Source organism: Ciconia boyciana, chromosome 1 (assembly GCF_034638445.1).
Source record: "Ciconia boyciana chromosome 1, ASM3463844v1, whole genome shotgun sequence".
NCBI lineage: Eukaryota > Metazoa > Chordata > Aves > Ciconiiformes > Ciconiidae > Ciconia > Ciconia boyciana.
Genome location: NC_132934.1, coordinates 125,569,242 through 125,583,848, shown reverse-complemented (window position 1 = coordinate 125,583,848; position 14,607 = coordinate 125,569,242). Strand labels below are relative to the sequence as shown.

The following is a 14,607-nucleotide window of genomic DNA, read 5'->3' as shown; positions in this document are numbered from 1 at the left end:
AGACCTGATAGGAATCCAGGAATAAAAAATAATCAGCTGCTTTAGTTTTAACTGCCACAGTTGAATATTTAGATTAGAAAATATGAGATCTATTATAATCCATGGGTAGGCTGATTACTTCAATTGTATGAGATCCTTCTCTGACCTGAAACAGATGAGCAGGGAAGAGTCAGTGCAATTTGTGCTACAGAAGCAGGCTAGAAATTCAAGGGAAGGAACCATTCCTGGGGAAGTGCACAGGTGCACGAGAAGAAGACAAAGATTTGCCTCATGCAGCATTGTTGTGGGAAGCTTTTTAGGAAAACAGATTGAAAAAATAGATCAGTGAAGTGGTCTTCTCTTGGTAAAAGTGTTTTTGTCAAAATGTAATTATTCTGTGGAAATGTGTCAAAATTCAAAATGGGAAAATGAGAAACAATTATCTTTTGACTTTCTCATTTCACTGTGATAATGTCAAATTGTTTCATTTGTGCAAGTGAAAATGTTTCATTCTGATTTCCTTGTTTAGATCTGGACTTTTCTGTTGCAACATTGCTATTGTATTTACATATTTCTACCTATATATTCCATATTTATATTGCCTCACTGTTGCAGAAGAACAGAATTTCTGGTTCTGCAGAAACATTTCTATCTTATTTTTTTGTTCTGATTTGAAAAGTTAGTTTGTTTTTAAAATGGTGATCTTGCCCCCCAGAACAGACATGCAGATTTTTGTGGCACCTCTGCTGCTAAATGAGAAGAATTCATTTTGCCCTCAATTTTGTGTGCACAGCAAAACCTTCTGAGGCCAAGGAGGCAGTTGTGTTTTGGATCAGTCCCTGTTCTGAGCTCAGGTTTTGGTTCTATGGACTTACAGTGATTGAGTAGTAGTAACCAATCTCTGGATAAGATATGTCTTCCTAATGCTTTCTAGAGCGATTCAGATTACTTTCATCTACTTTCCATACTTTCTTTAGGAGTCCTTCCTCTCATGCCCCAGTGGTGCCACTCAGTTCCACCATGCAGTCAAGTCACAATCGCTGTGGAAATGTACGCCACAGAAAGAGCAGCTGTACAGAAAGTCTCCAATTACCTTTCTTACCATTTCAGCACCATTTCCTTCTTCTGAGGTAGGCCAGCGTGCTGTGCAAGTGCCTGCTTTCTAAGCTTGCAATGCTTTTCTTGGGATTCTCTGCACCACTGATTCATATTTTGGGTTGGCATTTAAAATGTAATTCTTAACAGCGACATTGGGAGGAATTAAAACAGTGATCAGAAATTAACAGTTTGTAGGAAATAACTGGTTGTGAATAGCAGTTCTTGTGCATCACTTCAAAATCCTTCACATCAGTCTGCACTTGGGGAAAGAACAAAAGAGATTCCAGAGACGGAGATGTTTTTCCCCAAGAGGGTATGTGTGTGCAGAGGGGGTGAGCGCTAATTGTCCCCCCTCTGCTCCTTGTGTCCAAGCCAACATGGCAAAGAAATCAAGTGGGATTTAGTGCCGATGTAAATCAGAAAGGCAAGAGGAGCAGTGCTTTTCCCAGCTACCGCCTTATGTTTTCCCTCCCCGACTCGGGACCTTGGGAGGTTGCTGCTGCATTGGTGGAGGATGACTGAAGCGTGCATTCATAGCAGCAGAAGTCAGTTTTAAAAAAATTTCCCAGGTGAGTGTCAGCGTGCCACTAATCAAATTGAGGGTTGATTGCAAAACTATAAATGAAGTAAACGCTTTGCATAATTTGGTAGACTACTGCTGTGTGTGTGCGTGTATGTGTTTATAGACTCTTCCTTAAGCATTGTGAATTGCATTAATCATGGAAAGAGAGGCACTCGGTGTTCATATTCTTGATGCAGTTCCCGAGCTTTTTTGTATGTTCTGGACAGGAGTAAGGGCTGGGTTAGGAGATATGGGAAAGACTGGGCCTTGTTCTCCAACTGCTGTATTTGTGCGCAAGATTTAAAGGCGGTTCAATGTATTTTGCAGTCTAAAATTTCAGAAATTTTAGACTGCATTCGATATTTACTGTGTAGAAAGGGAAAGAGCTGTTTTATCTCAGCTTCTAGGATTGCTTAAGTTAAATGCCTGTGCCTACTTGGGTAAACACAGCTATTGAAATAAAGCACATGGAATCCCAGATCCAGTTGCAACACCCCAAAAATGCAGCCTTAATGCTTCTGAGAAGGCCCCACAAATTGCCAGTTCTCACCAAGCATCAATCAGTGCCCCTGAAGCCAGGCTTATTTACATCAGCCCAGAGTCGGGTCCATGAAGTAAATACATGTTCTTTCTCTCACTAAGACCTCACAAATTCCCCAGCCCTGCCTAAGCCTACAGCAGCTTTCTGTCTCATTTATGTTGGCTTGAGTGGGATGAGTTAAGATTAAGCAGAGGGATTGGCACAGTAAGAGAGTCGGCCAGCTCTCTGATGCCTTTCAGTTGGCTGCAAGTAGACTGAACTAACCCCCTTTCTCCCTACGAAGACTTCACAACATAAACAGCCTCCTGGCAGTGCAGATGGACTGCTCTGTTCAGGCCATCCCTATTTTATTCTGAGAGATGAAACAAAATGACCACAGCTTATTTGACTAGCTCTAGATTCATTGCTTTGACCTGTTTTCTCAGTAAAGCCAAACCGAACTTGTGCCAGTTACCTGGAGCATTGGACTGGACTCATCGCTTTTAATTCTTTTCTTTCTCTGAGGAAGGAGGGAGCTTCTAAAAGGTTCCTTAAGGCCTCCTCATTTTCCCTCCCATACTAATCCTGTCCTTCAGGATATCACCGTCAGTCCTTAGGTACTGTCAGGCTGCTGTGCAGAGCTCACTGGCATGCCAGGTCCTTATCCCCACATTTGTGTTGTCTCACAAAGCAGTATGTAGGGATGCTTTGGCAATACAAAAGGAAGGTTTTCCTAGCTGTCATGGTGAAAGGAGAAGGCACTGGAAAACACTAGTTTAAATGTCGGTGCAGTGCTCCCCCAGTGACTGTTAACTCAACCTTCAAGTGCCTCCATCTTCCTACTGGTAGGAAGGGGTAAATAGGGGAAAAAGGGGGACGATGGAATGAACCTACTAATGAATATCTGTAAACCCCCTAAATGATCAGTGCAAATCCTCATGTGAGACAATCAAACAGTGTACCGAAGGGTCTGCTGATTTGTAGCCCCTTGCAAGTGTAGGTACAGGAATAGCACTCTCCTGCTGCAGGCAGGGCTGCCTGCAGTTGGGTGAGGGGCTGAGGGAGGCCAGGCAGAAGCAGCAAGGTGCCTTGGGAAAGAGCCAGGAATTGCAGGGAGCAGGGAGAGGTCTCAAAATCCCACCCAGCCTACAGGTTCCCTGCTGAGCTGGTCCTGCAAGAGGAAAGAAAACATGGTATTCTCCCTCAAAAGCTGCTGCCTTGCTTTCTGTGCCTGCCCTCTTCTAGCTGCCGGGGGCTGTCTGGAACAGCACAGCCAGAAAAGCAGAACAGGGTAGGGACTTCTTCCCCCATGCCATCAGCCTGCCGGGACTCATACTGGCAAGGCCAGAGCCTCCAGTGAGTACGGGACAGCGCATGGTCACAGTAAAGTGGGCTGAGGAGCAGCGAGAAGACAGAGAGGACGCTGTCAGCAGGTGTTTTGGATAATCAGAGGTGCATTGCTATCGAGGCTGTGAGGCATACATTTGCAACATGGCCATAGGCTGGCAGGATCAAGCTATGAAGGCAGAAGAGGCTGAGGAGAGTGCTGGTGCCTTTCTGCAGAGGTGGTCCCTGGCAGGAACACTGTGCTGTTGGATGAGAGAGAAAGGGGAGGCCTCAGGGCTGCCTGAGAATGTTGAAGAGGGCACGCTGAGCTGGTGCTTTCCATCTCGCTGTCATTCCCTTCTTGTTCAACCACCTCTGTTTTTCCCTGACCCAGTCCTCCGCTCCAGGCAGTACTTTGTGTTGTTTCTTTTTTGCCCCTCTGAGCCTCTCATCAAGGTGTAAATAACCCTTCCCACTCCATGTGGATCTGCAGGGCTCTGCTATTCTCCTGCAGGGCTAAAAATTGTCTGCGGCAAAGCAGCTGCTCTGTAGAATTTATCTGACTAAAAGATTAGACTCCCTGAAATGCATCAAAGGGCTAGATCCTCACGGCTGGTATAAATCCTCATTTACAACATAGATCACAGCTATACCCAACATGTAAATCACAATGCTCCCTTCTGAGTTGAAAATCTATGAATCTATGAAAATTGGCGTAATTGCATTGATTTCAGGAGGGCTGTTGTGATTTACGCTGGCTGGGGACGCGGCCCAGCGTACGCCCATCCTGTTAGAACAAATTAGAATTCTCTCTGTGGCGCGGCGGTTCAGCATCCAGGCAGGCTGGGTCAGCAGCAGCGTGCTGCGCCTGCCGTCAGCTCCTCCGGTTCTCCCAGGGCCCAGAGAGGAGCAGGGCTCTCAGCTCCCCCCTGAACACTAAGCCTGTGCCTTTGCCTCCCTGTTAGGCTGTGTTTGAAAAATACTATTGCCCAGCAAAGTGGTACAGTGCAGAAATGTAGGAGAGGCAGCGGTTTGACCAAGAGAAGCCTGCGAGGGTTTTCACAAGCTAACTTGTCCTGTCAGATGTGGTTCAGGAAATGCTTTTGCAGAATGCATCCTGCACTTTTGCCCATAGACCTCTCTGAAGCCCTCAGTGCCGGTTCCTCAGCACAGCAAAGGATGCATGCACAGTAAACATCAAATCAGATCAACAGCCATTGAGTCTTTGTGCAATGAAGTTGTTTACTGTGTGCAATGAAGGGATCTTGCTTTCTGGCTGCTGCATAAGCAGAGGCTGCTGCAAAATTAGAAGAGGGTGGACAAATAGCAAAGGGGAAATATGGAGAAGAATCCCAAACAAGGCATTTTGTTCTGCATGCAACCCATAAGAAAGCTCAAGATTGTTTACTATTAACTGGGTTTACATGGGATTGTTTTCAGGTAGAACAGCAATTCACCTTAAAGTCTCTGGAATAAGAATCAAAGTCATTAGTCTCACATAGCATTTACTAAAGCCTTTGTTGATAGTGAAAGCTCTATTTAAGGCTACGCTTGCACTTGTCTTACAATGGCTTGTTTTCTGATGCTCACAATTTCCTGAAAAGATTATTCCTCTGGATTAAATTTTCAATGCTTGGCCTTTGCTCAGGAGCAAAATTTTTTTTGTTTTGGAGAGAAGCATATTGATTGCATTTCTAAGAAAAAGTAGAAAACAAACTTTTATATTACCAAATCACATTTAGATTCTTTTGCATACGATTTAATCCTGATGAAATCTGCAAGATAAAAATATGTGGTTTGCCTAATTCTCACCCAAGACTGGAGTCAAGGTCAATTGATTTTGGACATGTTCAATGAACAGTTTCCACTGCGCTTAGAGTCATGAGAGTGCAAGTCACAACAAATAAATATTGACAGGACTGTGAAAGCACAGAATGTGGCCAAATTCTTCTTTTGACTACACAGTTGTATCTCTCTGGGGATATTGATGTTGCTTTTGCATATTTTCATAATCCAGGCTTTGGAGGACTTTCAGGTTTGGATTTTGTTTTAAATTGTCCGGTTGTGGTGCTATGATGGATGTTTAATTTCTCTAAATATCTGTGTAAATAATAGATCTCATTTTGATGGCCGACCTGAAACTTGCAGCTTCTAGTGAATAAACAATACAACCGTAGTGTTTCACCCAGCTCTGTTGCAACAGCCACTTCCAGTCTAAAGCAGAGTCCGAGATTGTATCAGGGGTATGAGTCTGCCACTAGTTTCTGTCATTAGCAAGTAGAAGAGACGGAGGCATTAAACGAAGGGTGTGCACCCTCCCCCTCACCCCTACTTCCAACCACTGCTCTTTGGTGGGGAGGCGATGTTTGGTCATCCAACCTCCTTGGTCCCCTGGGCTGCACCGTGTCTATCAGGGAGTTCCTCCCTGTGCTGGACTGCCTGGCATCTCAGCCACCGCAACAAAAGACAGGCCTATGGTCTACAATGTCCTGTAAAAAATCAACCTGCACTCTCGTCTTTCTGTTGAAAGGAAAGTCAGCCTGGACACATTTAGTATAAAAACTGCCACTGATTGCAGGTTTTATTGGCATTTGCCACAGCTGGCTCCAACACAAGTTTCTGTGAGCTAGGTGTGGCCCTGAAAACCTCCATCCCACTCATGCTAGACCTGTCCTGGCTTGCTTGCGTGAGGAAAAGAGCTCATACTTGCTGCACAAAAACCCTTTACGGGAAGGACATCTTGACCAAGCTACAAATAGGAAGAGGATGCCTTCTCAGGCAATGCACTTTTCTGTCCTCCTTTTATCTTGTGCTGCCGTGCTTCCTCCCCACCTCATTGCTCAGGGAAACCCTTTTCCTCTGGCAAATGCTGCTCTGACGATGAAATTGTTTGTGTGGAACGTCCCTGCCTTGTCAGAAGATCTGGGTTTGGTAGCTTTTTTCTGTCTGGCTTGCCTGGAAGGGTGGCGATTCAAATCATCTCCGCATGTGTGAGTGAAAGGAGTGCCTGGCATCTGCAGCTGTCTACCAGATGAGTGGCCATGCTGCTTGACTTTACCTCCTGCCCTCCCAGGGAGCTGGGGCCCTATCTAACACGCAAGCGGGGCAGGTCCCTGGCTGCCTCACGAATTTCCCGGCCGGCTGGCGGGAGGGTGGGCTGGTGCCTGCCACTGAAGCAGGTTGTTCCATTCCTGCTTAGTGGATGTTTTTACTACAGTGGGAAATGAAGCAAAATATCAAAGCTGGCTGAGACTGTGTTGTGAGGAAATCCTCTGATCTTGCTAGCTCTGCTCAGTGTTTAGCCTTTTATCAGGACATGAGCTCATTGCTGTTTCAGGCTAAAGACAGAGCTTTGTATGGATGCTTTGCTTTCACTCTTGAAATTCTCAGTTTGACTTGCAGCTTGTGTCAGAAAGGGCCTGATCACAAAAAATGTTAATGCTTTTACCAGGAAAGTTAGCAAGCACTTACGCGTCACTCTCTTCCAAGGGATACAGGTGTATAAGTAGAGAAGAGTCACACATCTCTCTTTGAATCAGGTTCTCAGAGCATCCATCTAGATACTAATTATCTTCTGCAGAAGACCCCCAATTTCTTTTATGTCACTGAGAGCTCTAGTTGCCTGGCAATACTCTAACATCCAAGTGCCTCGGAGGACTGGATGTAAACTGCAACATCGGCGCATTGTAACTGGGGGCAGGCGTATTTCAAGATTTTTACAGAGGAAAAGGTGCGCAGCAAAGTTGAAACAGACAGCTGAAATGAGTTCTTTTTATTCACATGATATTTTATTCCTTGTGATAACCAACTTCTGCTTTTATTAAATAAACTCCAACAAAACCTCCCCCAGCCTTTGATGTTTTATTTTTCTGTTGCTGATCTGTGTGTCATACTCATGATTCTGTTCCTGCCAAAATTTAGACAAGGGGCTGTCTGACTAGGATATCCAGAGCCTTGTCAGAATATGCAGGGCAGGACTGAGGGACATGGCCTGAGGCGTCACCTGCCTTGGTGCTGGCTGGGCCATCTCGAGGGGTGTCACAAGGCTCCTGACATGTGAGCATGGGCTCACATGCTCTGTGACAGTGAGCGTGGGTTGTATGAGCTGACAGGCAGCTTACCAGCAGGGCCAAATGGCCAGTTCTTCAAGCTGTGACCATGTCTCTTTCCCCAAGGCAAGCTTGTTAATAGCTTATTTAAAACAATCCAGAAAACTTGGTGATAGACTTAGCCTCAGCTTCCAGAGCTGGCATAAGCTGTGGCAACTCCGGCGTAATGTCTGGTCTACTGCAGAAGGGGCACTTGCCCTGCTCCGTGCCTTTTCCCTCAATATAGCCCCCACCTAAGCAGCATGATTGCCTTCACCTGGCTTCCTAGGTCCTGTTTCCAGGCTGTACTGCGCAGCAAGATCAGGTACTCAGAAGACCTCTGTTCTGTTACGGAAAGACTCAGACTCCACCAGTCACAGGACTACTCAGAGCATTTAAGCTACAATTTATGGCTTAAATCCAGGCTCAGCAGCAGGCCGTCGCATGCATTAGCGCCTGCCTTCAGTGTGGTAGCCCTCTATTGCAGAAGCAAGAGAAAACTTCAGAAAGGGCTGGCAGAGTGCTGGCTTTGTTTTGTTTTCTGTTCTGTTTGGTATTTCATCTAACTGTCAGGAGAGTATTTATTTTTTTTCATAACAGACTTTGTCTTCATAATGCCTCTGAACACAGGACAGCAGCTGAATGCTGTGTTTGCCACGTGGCTGGGGAAATGCGTGTTTCTGTCAGCTCACGGTTTTCTTCCTTTAGCAGTGGTAGAAATGAGTTGTAATCGAGCACTGCTGTGGAAGTTACCCCTGCTTAACTCTAAGGTGAAGCCTGCTTGTTTGTATTGTAAACTCTAATTCAGCAATGACCAGTTCAAATTGTGCTTTTAAATGCAAAGGTACATAAAACGGTTGTGTCATGGACAGCCGACCTACCATTTAAGTATTTTTCTTGCTCAGATTGCAGTTCCTTAGAGTCTGGAGTAACAGCTTTCCAGAAGATCTGTGATAAAATGATCTCAAGCTGTTTCCTGGGGGAACTGGGTTTCTTAACTGGATTTTTCCTTTTTCTCTTAACAGACTTGAAGTGGTGCCTGTAGTAGGAAGAGGAGCTGCCATATCCCAGCCCATTCCAAGTGGAAAGAGGATCCTGATGCTGCCTCTAGTTGTCCACCAAAAGGCTCACCATCATGTGCATATTCCATGACTGGGTGAAGAACACTTTGGCACCCGTTCACACTTCACATCATCACAAAGGTGATGCTGGGGAAGGGCAAACTATTGTATTCTGAATTCAGAAAAGCATAACGTAAAGAAGGATGTGCTCTCTCTCTGTCATCTCTTTGAACACCACAGTCAGTGCTAGTTTCCCTGCATTCCCTTTCTTTTCCTTAATATCAGAGAGTGGCCCTCAAGAAGACATTGTGCTCCATGCCTCTGGGTGGTGCTTGGTACAAGTTGAAGAAAATTGAACTTTCATGGCGGTATAATTCAACATCCTCTCATTGCACAGCTGTGTGGATGCCAGGCCTCAACCACTCCCTTCAGTGTGGGCACTATGTCATTCTTGCCATTTCCTCTTGCAGTAACCTAAAGCATGAATGCTGTTGGTCAACAAGCAGGTAATTTAAATATTAAGAGAAATGTAGGAGAGGTGTGCCAGGAGGGTGGGGACATCAGGATGAAGTACCTGCCATAGATTAAAGATCATAAGATTATTGTACTTTCCTAGTTTTAATTAATTACTTTCCTTGTTTGTTTTTTACCTGCTAATTTAGCTCCTTTTTTACTTTAGGTATATGTGATATAAGTGTCTAATACAATTTACCACAATGTATTTGTCCAGAATATAATTTACCACAATATATTTGATTTTCAAAATATATTTTGAAAATCAGAGTGTTATCTTCATCAATTACAAGCAAAAACGTTCCTAGAAATAATATAGGAAATAATAAGTAAATAATAAGGAAAAAGAATAAATAATAAGGAAAAATAATAAGGAAAAAAAGCTAAATTTGTATTTCAGTGGACTCTCAAAGGCTTATCTCTGTGGGAATGCTATATGTAAATCTGCAGTGTTTTATCTAGATTGTGTTTAGTCCTGCATTTGGACTTCAACTCTATGGTAAGTGCAAAGAATCTCTCCACAACAGAAGTGGAGTAAGCTGCCTTGGAGTTAGTGAAGGTGTGCAAGATCAGCCACAAACTAGCTAATATCCTGTATGTCCTGCTCCATCCTGTCTTGCAGCAACTTGTATATACCTTCAGTTAATATTTTTGCTTGTAATCAGGCTGTTGGATAAATTAGGATAGTTACAGTATTAAAAAACAGGTGGTGTGGTGGAGAAAGCAGCATTGTGCTGCTTTATTTGAAGTGTACCTGCTGCCTGTTGCAAACCTTCTCAGTGCTTCCCTTTTCCCCTTCCTGACAAGTTAGCTGTCCTGTCTACACAGAGTAAACACCGACTGCAAAATTCTCTGGTGTACAGGCCTACTGAAGTCTCACTGCCAGATGTACACCTGGCTACAGTGTTTGAGCCAGCTTCTTGATCCTTCGTGCTTTTAAGCATCGCTTGGTCTAAACTGGCCACTGCAGTCTTATTTCTTCTGCTTCTTCTGGCACACTTTCTACAAATGAGAACACAGAGCTCTGCCGATCCCAGGGATCATGCTCACCTCCTTTTCCTGTGCCAGAACTTTGCAGTGGCAGAAACTCATGCTTTCTCAGAATCTCCCTTCACAGTTCTTATTATAAATATTAGAAGCCAAATTATTCTTTATTTGAGTAGCATAAAAAATACACTAAGATAGACGAAGCAGTGAGTTATCAGTCCTGTTTCCTGCCACACTTTCTTTAGCATTCTCAAGTGCTCTTTGGGTTAAGATCACTTTACAGAAGCTGAAGATACGGCCTTATACACAAAAAATAATTTGTAAAATGATTTTCCAAAGTACCCCCTTTTAATAGCTCTCCATTATTCCAGAATAACCGTAAGAGCTTTCTTTGTTACACAGAAAAATCCAGTGTCATGATTGCAACGTCAGAACTTTCATGGATGTAAATTTTCACAAGGAAGGAGACAATGTAATTTTACTGAAGCTGATTCTATACTGCCCCATGCATTGTACAATCATTTCTACTTTTATCGTGTTGGGCATGAGACACCCTTGGCTTAGAACAGTAGAGATTTAAAGTCACTTAGTGTTGGTCTGAATGACTATGTAAATTGCAAGAGGCAGAGAATCAGATTCTGTGCCTATAAATTTTATCAAGCCAGCTGCTTGTCAAATTTCATTTTTGCTTTATTTAATCATTAGATATTACTGGGAGAAAATTGTACATTCTGCTGTTAGCTCTGCTGGTGTAAATCTGGAATAAGAGCCCAATTCTTATCTATCTCCTTTGGTCTGGTATCAGTGGAAATCAATTGCAGTGAAATTTACTTTAGATTTAAGCTACCATATTCATAGCATAATGTGGTCTTTGTGGTTCTTAAACAGATGCAAGGAAATGCCTACAGTTGTAAAAAATGATCGAGGCCAGCTGATTTCATATCATAGCATTTACTTCTGTGTGCTGTATCGTATTCTGCTACACACCTTTGAACATCAGACATTCAATTAGCTGGCCATTGAGCTAGCTATAGTTAAAAAAATAGTTACTGGCACATACTGAGTCAGCCATCAGGTCTACAGGGAGAGGCAAAACTGCTAATTGTTGTAATAGTACCTGAAGCAAAGGTGTGGCTAATTTAGCAAGTATCTACCGTTCAAACAGTGATCAGCTTCCACTTTAATGTCTTGGAAAAGCTCTTCCTGTGTTATATAATCCCTTCTGCACACTTTTCCTGCAAATTTATCCTGGGAACAGAGTGGGTAGATGGGGTGATGTGCCCTGGTCAATTTGTGTTCCGTGGGGCTGAGAGTATTGCAACACGGTAGAAGAGGTGCTTGAGATGAAACACGAGAGCCTAAGTCAGCAGTTGTAAGCACTGGGGGCAGGAGTGGCTGTGGGAAACGCAGGAGCCGGGCTGGTCGTGTATAAATTGAACTGAAGCCCTGGTTCTTCACAAGAAAATACTTTGTGTAACAGGGGAGAGGCGTAAGTTATCGTCAGTCCTGCAATGACAGCACCTTTTAGCTCAAGAGATGTAATGCTACCATGCATGAGGGGCAGAGGATCTGCCCAACAGGGAATTTATCCAAACTGGTGCTGTTTGGCTTCTTCTTGGCAGTTCCCATGTACAATGCATTCAGAGAAGGACATCTAGCTAAAGGGTGTTAGCTCTCCAATTACCCTTGCCTAGTATAATGGCTCCCAGAGGCCCATTCTTTGCTGCTATAAATTAGAATAACCCTTAAGGTTGACTAATTTGTCCATGCCCTTTACTAGGGATGAGGGTGATACGCAGGAGATGTAGAGCTGCCTTCTCCCCTCATAGCCTCAGGGCTCTCTTATCCACCTCAGCCCAGCCAGCAGTGGGGATTGGTTATAATCCTGACTTCGCACTAACAGTAAGAAAAAGCCACCTTGGCAGGATGTCACACAGGCCAAACTAAATCCCTGCAGAAATGTACCGCCGTTCTCTCCTGTGGAAAGCCTGCGCAGCAAGGCACTACCCTTGGCACGCTGCTGCCTTCCTTCCCCTCCCACTTCCACACGTGCTCCCTTACAGGTGTGCCCACTCAGAGTGAAGGCTGGAGGGCTGTCTTGAACCGGGCAGTGAAGCGTCCTTGGCCTGCTGACAGGTATTTAGCTGGGCCCATGTGAGCACACAGCAGTGGTGAGGCAAGTATTTGTATAGGGCTGCGCTCCTGCATGGCTTGTGCAGATGCACCGAAACACCACTGATCACATTGCATTCACAACCAACACGTGCCGGGCCCTGAGAAGGCAAAGCAAGCATTTCCAGTCCTCTGGCTACGGCAGCGCCGGGGCTGCGTAGCCCAATGGGCGCTTGCATAAGCAGCAAGCATGGGTTGTCCCTTGTCTGTGGCTCAGGAAAAAAAGATTTTTTTTTCTTTTTGGTTACCTATGGACCTTCTTCAGCTTCCTGAAAGTTGCATTTTCAGCATGGAGAGATGCTGCTAGGAGCCCGAGGAGGCAATGATGTGCTGATCTGCATGTATAATTTAAAGGAAAGGGAAAAGACCTTGTATGGAGAAACCTTCACCTGAAAGGAACTGTTTTGTTCTGCTTTAATCTCTGTTGTTTGATTGACCCTTTCTGGTGACAAAGCTGGTGCACTGCTGCTGTACCTTTGAGGCCAGGCAGCAGAGGTTATTTCCGTCCTGGAAATGGTCATTTGGTAAGTGCTAGCGGTGAACGTGCAAGGCAGTGATATTACCCCAGCCTAAAAGTTCCTTTAGAGTGGCAGCTCGGATTTAAAAGAGGTTCCAGAGGAGCCTCTGCGTCCCCACCAGTGGCTGATGGAAGTTGGCACATCTGTTTTTACAACGTAGAGCTGGGAATGGGGGTGTTTACATCGGGTTTCATGTAGACACCTCACTCTCCAACCTTTGTGAAGCTGTGTTGAGGTATACCTGAAGACCCTTGGGGTTCCCTGTCCCGTCCTTTGCACCCTCCCAGCAGCTTGGGGAACTGATCCCCCTGAAGAGTAACCTTGGGAGGGTGGGGGGAGGCTGCGTTATTTTTCAGTCACATCAGTTCCCTGATCCACTTCCTATACAGCGGAGCAAACATTTGTCCCAGCACAGCAGATGGGTGGTGTGAGGAGGGAACCTGTGGAGAGGGGAGAAGAGATTAAGTCTACTAAACCAGCACTGCCACCAAATAAATGTGCCTTGAATTACAGCTGCTGGAAGGTAATCTGTCAGTGTTTCCCATACAGAAAGGTGCCTTTTCAAAGGGTGACAGGGAGCAGGAGTCGAGCTTAGCAACTAAGCTTTGAGAAGCACATTTGTTTCAGTTAAATCTAAAAGAAGCCAGATACTCTTTTCTTTAAGTTTATCCAGCCAAGCCACTGTCCGTTGCCCTGTTTCCCTTTGAATTATCTCCTCTGAGTTCCCTGCAGTGCCTTGAGTTTACTCTGGAAGGAATGGGAGCAGAATTGAGCTATGGCAGCTCATTTCCCTGTGGTTTTCTGAAGAAAACGAATCCGTGACACGGGGATCCCTGTGTGTTACCTGCTGGCTTAGGCAGAAGGTAAGTGAAGGCATCTAACTGAACCTGAATGCTTGCAGAGTGGCTGTCAGTCACAGACTGAAAGGGCCGGCGTGATGGAGGGCAGGAAAAGTGCGTGAAGGATGAGGAGACTGACTCCTCTTTCACTGACGTGAGTGTTTATCAAGAGACTTCTTTAGCATTATTGTTATTACCATGGTGTAAACCAAGCAAACAGTGAGAAGAATCAGGCAAAAGTTTGAATGAGCCTGGTTTTTCGTGCATTCACCTTATATGACTGCTCCTACCCCTTGTGCAACATATAATAAATGTTGCTAAGTTATTTGTTACGGTCATCGCTGCAGAATACCAATTCTAACAGTACTGCACCCTGGTCAGACCCCAGCTTCCTCCTCTCCCCTCCCACCCCTCACACATACTTTTTTTAGGGCATGCAGGTGCTGCAGATATTAGGGGGAACTGACTGACCAACACGAGGCTCAATTTTTTGCTCTGAGCTGTACCCCTGAAAACAAACCTTTTTTTTTCTTTTCTCTCAGCCTATTTCCTTCTGTTTCTACATCAAAGCAATAGGGAAACCCTAGCCCTCATGCTTGATTTCACCACAACTGGAGAGTATTCAGCTGCACTGAGACCTTGTCCACAACCTCAACAAGGTCTGGTCAGGTTTCACAGTGGGAAAACAGTCTGCTCCTGTCTCTGAATGTGTGGAATTGCACGAGGGAATGTGATGAATGAGAATATTTTTCTTTCTCAGCATATCTGCTGAAATCCCACTGGACAATGTGTGACTGGCAAAACTCTCCCATAATTCTGAGTATTGTGGCCCATCCCAAATCTTATCTCACATGAAAGGTTTAAAGAGCGTGCCAGTATTTCTCCACCAAAGGTTTCCGAAAATCCTGTGAAGAAAGCCTCTGCTTTTCTCACTCTCACTGGCT

At 44.8% G+C, this 14,607-nt stretch overlaps 1 long non-coding RNA gene across 7 annotated transcripts in view; it reads left to right on the top strand.

Annotated features, from left to right (window-relative positions):
• LOC140645003 (uncharacterized) overlaps positions 1-14,607 on the top strand; it is an 88,149-nt gene that overhangs the window by 21,540 nt on the left and 52,002 nt on the right. For 6 of the 7 annotated variants that reach the window (XR_012039891.1, XR_012039892.1, XR_012039893.1 and 3 more), the window contains exons 2-3: positions 957-1,109; positions 8,599-13,687. This is a non-coding gene — a long non-coding RNA (uncharacterized lncRNA). The remainder of the gene's footprint in view (positions 1-956; positions 1,110-8,598; positions 13,688-14,607) is intronic. The other variant, XR_012039894.1, reaches the window with a different exon arrangement.